The sequence below is a fragment of the Danaus plexippus genome, unplaced genomic scaffold (genome assembly GCF_018135715.1).
Source record: "Danaus plexippus unplaced genomic scaffold, MEX_DaPlex mxdp_50, whole genome shotgun sequence".
Taxonomy (NCBI): Eukaryota; Metazoa; Arthropoda; class Insecta; order Lepidoptera; family Nymphalidae; genus Danaus; species Danaus plexippus.
Window position 1 is genome coordinate 15,025 of NW_026869870.1, and position 5,944 is coordinate 20,968.

Sequence of the window (5,944 nt, forward strand, 5' to 3'; positions counted from 1 at the left end):
GATAAAGGTATTATTTTAATATTATTATACTAGTAATATTAATTATAATAGTAATAATAATCATAAATACCTGGATTTGTCAATTTTTCGAAAAAGGAGTTTTCAGGTAACTCTGATAATCTTTTGTTTTTTGCTAAAACTGAAAAAATTACAGTACTAATTATATGTTTTGCAGCTCTTTTTTGAGTTTCAGATCTTAGCTTGGATACTATTAAACGTCGCAAAAATACATATTCTAATGGGTAAATAGGAGGTTTTCTTAGTTGTTCTAAAGTTAGTTCTTGTTCACTTTGTTGACTGTTCTCATCATTCCGCTTATTTTCATCGTCAATTTTTTCTATTGTGTTGAGACATTGATTTAACTGCATTTGATAATCACTTATTAAATTATTCAGGGAACAATCAATTTGTATTTTAGAGCTTGGAATTAAACCACGAGACCATTCAGAATACAAATCAATCTCTGCTTCACTCAAATACATATAATGAGATAGTTTTTGAAACATTAAGCGTAGGAAGTATTCCAACTTCATATGATTACCAACATTATAATTGAAATTGTCTAGTATTGTATTGAAGCACACTATGGGACTTTTTTGGCAACTTATCCAGTAACTCATAAATGTACTCAATTTATCAATTACTTGTATGTCCAGGTAATCACAGAGATCACTTAACCTACGAATTGCTATATTTATGAAGCTAATTAACGTAGATTGCAGATTTGTCATTTTTTCAAGCAATAAACAGTAAAACTTCGGGTACTCGGCAGAATAAGGTATGATCAACATTTCATTTAAAAGGATCTCTACCAATATTAAATCAAACTGGTCATGTTGTATATTGATTTTTAATAGAGCCGTAGAACACAGATCTATAGAATGTCTGAAAGCGTGTAAAGTAGACAAAATTTCTTCTTCAACTTGCCAATAGTCATGTTCTAACAAGGGTAATACACCTGGCAATTGCTGTCTTATTATTTCATCCGAAAATAGTTTAACGTGATAATGTTGATAGACTGCATTTCTTCCTACAGAAACATTTTCTAATGTTTCTTTCGGAGCTCCTGAAGCTTCTCCTGTTAAATAAATGTGTCTTTGAAACATAAGTTGTTTATCTATGCCATCTATCAAAGAGTAGACAGATCCAATTGAGATTAAACGTAAATGGTGTTGAACTGCGTGAGGCTGTTCATCTAGTAAAGATACAAGCTGTTCATGGTGATAAACATGGAAATTAAACCTCGCTTTCCATTGAATTTTACTTAAAGCTTTAATTGCAGAGAGACACTTTTGTAACGAACAATTTTTGGTTATATACATATCGTCATCTAAATTTGTTAAAGGGCAGATTGTTAATTCATCATATATTGACTTGTTGGACAATACTTTCTTTAATTGACTTACACTGTCGAATTCATCATTAATTACGTTTAAATCATCTTCATTTGCAAATTTATCTAAACTTTCTTCATCAACAAGAGAAAATACTATAATTCTCAACAGTTTAAAACTATCGTTTGCTGTGAGCATATCAAAAAACTTAGGGTGCTGTATTTTGGGTAATACTCTCAAAATATTATACAGCATGAATTTGGTATGATACACATTTTGACACGTCAAAATCAATTCTAATAGCTGCTGTATTAAAAAGAGTAAGCTAGACAAATCAATTATATTCAAATTTACTAATTCGCAGAAAAACTGTATTCCTAAACCAGCTTCCATCCATTGTCCATTTAATAATAATCGTTCTATTTTATTATGAATGGAATTTATTATAAAATAAGACGTCGTATGAGCGAGCCACCAACTTTTCTTTGTTTTTCTGATCTTACGTAAATTAACGTCATCTATACTTTCCAAAAAACTTTTTGTTTTCAGAGAGTTCAAGTCTGCTAAGCTTATGTTTCCAGGTAATGCGGATTTGCGAAAATGCCAGATGGCTATCATAGTAGCAAAAATATTGGGAGCTATAGGTAACCTTAATACTAATCTTTCAATTACATTAGATATACTTTTTAAATTACTAGACAACATTTGATCAATTTCTAATGGTAATTCAAAAATGGGCGGTTGTAGAACATCAAATGCAGCGGGATCTGTATCACTATATTCAATAGATATTTCGTATATTCTTGAAGCCATACTATTAATATGATGCCCCAAATTTTGCACTTGACTACATAATTGTAAGAAGTCATTTAATAAATATTTCTCGTTAATATATATTAATGTTCGATCCCGATGTTTGGGTGCATAATTATGAGATGTATAAGATGAACTGGAATACTTTTGATTGGAAGCCATAGCTGCTTCATTATCTCGTTTAGTTTCTTCTTTGATAAATCGATCTTTTGAGAAAGCGTAACTTTCGGAGACTCTAACCTTTCTTGACTTATCATGCCGATAATTGTAGTCATCATAATATTTATGTTTATCCTCGTATTTGATACGTTCACTATGTCTTCTGTCACTTCTTTTTTTTTCTGGAATATTTAGAGGATGCTCAGTTTTAACAAAATTATTGTCAGACATCCCTTCACTGATTCAATCAAAGATACATGTGAGCTAGTGTAAAAACAAAAGAGGCTATAGAGATATCAAAAATATGTAAAAATTAATGATTTATCTGACTTGCCAAGATAAATGCTGGTCCAGAAGGTAAATAGTTTTTTTAATTGTTATACTCAATATATTAAGATTGTGTGCTTATAAAGCAAATCTTAACATAATTATTATTTACCATAATAATTTTTTTACTCTATAAAAAGTTTTTTTAAGAAGGACAGTCATTTATACCATCAAACTCAAGCCTTCGGCAACATTTAAAATCAACTAATTAATTTTAAAAATAAATTTTTCAATTTAAATTCACAATAAAGCTCCAAATAAAAAATTCTTATAAAAAAAAAAAACTTATACTAGAAAAAAATTTGACTTACAGTTTTTTACAAATGTTTATTTGACTGAACTCTTACATATTACTTGAGAAGATAAAGTAATTTAAATATGACTAACTAATCACTTTCTAATACAAATTTTAAAAGGTTTTCAAATACACTGTAAATGCAATCGATAATAAAACAGCTTAAAATTTAGCTGAAATGCCAGACCGCCACATAAAACGTAATCTGTAATTTATCATTATAAAAATATAATGTAATACGTTTAAATTTAAGAATTTCATTAAATAATAAAAATGTCTGACTTCAGCAGGAATAGGCACGTTTAATTGCCTATGAGCTATTTGTAATATATTTTGATGGCAGTTTTATATCAAGAAAAAATCATTTTAACAGTTTTCATTTTTTCTTTGGCGGTACTTGGTTGTCTTTGTCCTTTTTTCATAACTCGACATTTTTCAACAATAGCTGATAGATGCATTGCACTAATCACAAGTTTCGCAGGAAGTGTCTGTTTTACAATAGGAATGTTTTTATTTCAAGAGGGTCTTGAGCAAGTCACTGAGTTATGGGATACTCAAACAGCAAAAATTGTTGTTATTTCAAGTGTTGTTGCAACATATTATTTATTATTTTGTAAGTTATAATGAATATATTGGGTTTAAAATGATATTAAATGATTTATCTTTTATAAGGTATTGATCTTATTGGAAAGTTTTATGGTAAAGAACACAATAATCTATTGAATGATGGCTGTGGAGCACATGAATTAAGTAAACCATTATTGACTAGTAAAGATACGCTGGGTAAAACTTCCGAGCATCCACATCATCACACATGTCAAACAGTTGACGTTACTGCTCAAAATTGTCTAACAAAATCGTTAGGAGTTTCCAAAAATGAAGTTATAGGTAAAATATATTCGATTCTGTTGAATAAATATATATTCAAACTTATATTGTTTATTTATTCATCAAAATAATCAATTTTTAGACGAGCATCATGACACTTGTGGAAACAGAGATTGCGAAGCTTATTGTTGCGAAAGCGATGAAGAACAACATATCGAAGTTTGTGTAAAGAACCCGGAAGCATGTCCTCACCCAAACGGACTTCATCCTCCCGAAATAACTCAAGCCAGTAATTCTCTAAATAGATTGTTCAAACTTCCCTTTCAAAACCCCTTATCTATTCACAGATGCTCATACAGAAATGATTCAAACGAAAAATCGAATATAGATTTCAAAATAGACTCAAAAAAAATGACAGATAGATTAGTATCTGCTCTTTTTTTTTTATGTTTCTCAATCCACAGGTATAGAATTATGTAAACTTTAATTGTAGTATATAATCAAATTACGTTCTTAATACTTTTTTAGTGTAATAGAGGGTATTGGCTTAGGATCTACTAAATATACAACAAAGTTTGGTTTGGGTATTGCTCTACATAAAGGACTTGCTGGATTTGCAATTGGTAAGTTACTTAATGAAACTATCTTGGAGCAGGAGCATCATTGATTCACGCCAAACTTCCAATACTACGTAAGCCATAGGAAAACATATTTTTTGAAAGGATTTTTATTTGCTGTCTTGACCTTTTCTTTGATGACTCCAGTCGGTAATATTACAATGATTGTTCTACATTTTAAGGTGTTCTTATTGGAGCTTTAGCAACGTCACTGGATAGCAAACACTTGCTTACAGGCATATTCACAAGTATTTCAGCTGCAACGTTTTTGTATATTTCTGTGAATGGAATGATTGCACGAGCTTTTATGAGGCAACAAGTAATGTCAAATACCAAACTTTAACATGAATTCAGGACTATATTGCAAAAGTGGCATTTGGCTTGCTGGGTGTTATAATAGTTCTCATATCAGAGGTAGTTCATCACTGATACATTTTGATAAATTTTTGGCGATCGATAAACTTAAAGGTCTTTTTTGGAAGGAAAATTATTATCAGGTTACAACTCAAACTTTTTGATACTTTACTGAAGAAAGATTATGTGTTTAAATATATCTTGTTCATTATTTTTTCATAACAAAAAAAATTTATTCAATTTTATGCTACTTCATAAATATTTATCACCTTAAATAATATATTGAAAATTTTGTTTATTTTGGTTTTTTATTTATTTTTTACCTTCGACTTAATTCTAAGAAATTTTCGTAATTAATAATATATAATGTTTAGCACAAGAAAAGGAACTAAAGCTCCATCAAATTTTGGAATTCATTGTTTTAAGCCTCTATCAGAATCAATTCGTCCAGATGAATTTAGCCAAACTTTACAACGTCAAAAAGAATTACGTCAGAAATCTATGAGGCAATCATATGCCGCAATCAAAATACAGAAATTATTTCGGTCTTTTCAATTACGCAAAAAATTCAAACAGCAGTGCAATAATTTGCTCCTCGATTTTATAAGATACGACAAAGGAAACATCGACGCTAAAACATTACTATATGTTCTCAAACTGTTTAATATATCCGAAACATATCGTGAATGGAGACTGAAATATTATAAAAATTTTTACAATAAGAATGTAAACAGTTACGCTTATTTTAATAACTCTATATTGAGTCATAAAACACCAAATTCTAAAGATAATCTTGTGTCTGCCTATTACGATCTTGATTATATATTAAAAAATAAAATCTTATCTATCAGTAATCTGAATGTTGCGTTATATTGCTTATCTCTTTTACAAAGCACATATTTTGTTGACTCAAAAAATGATATATTTTTTTTCCAATCAATTTTGCCCATAGCACAATTTTTTTCAATATTATGGGAGCATTTGTTGAGTTGTACATACCAAAATAAAAAACTTCCAACAGAATTTATACTAAAACTATTGACTGCAACACCCATTTTTCTTCAATACACATCACACAATGTGTTCAAACTATTGTGCAATTCAAACTGTGTAAGAAGCCTTATATGGCTCTATGATTCAAATTTTGTGGAGCAAAAACACATTGCAGATTTCATCAAAAATATATTTAGTATACATTCGAGCTCTGATGTATGGAA

The 5,944-nt window shown here is 29.5% G+C and overlaps 1 long non-coding RNA gene across 1 annotated transcript; it reads left to right on the plus strand.

The window, feature by feature from the left end:
- The first annotated feature begins 4,417 nt into the window (after positions 1 to 4,417).
- Positions 4,418 to 4,907, plus strand: LOC133320709 (uncharacterized). The gene is made up of 4 exons (XR_009753908.1): positions 4,418 to 4,447; positions 4,479 to 4,523; positions 4,556 to 4,692; positions 4,728 to 4,907. It is a non-coding gene; the product is annotated as an uncharacterized LOC133320709 (long non-coding RNA).
- The last annotated feature ends 1,037 nt before the right edge of the window (positions 4,908 to 5,944 follow it).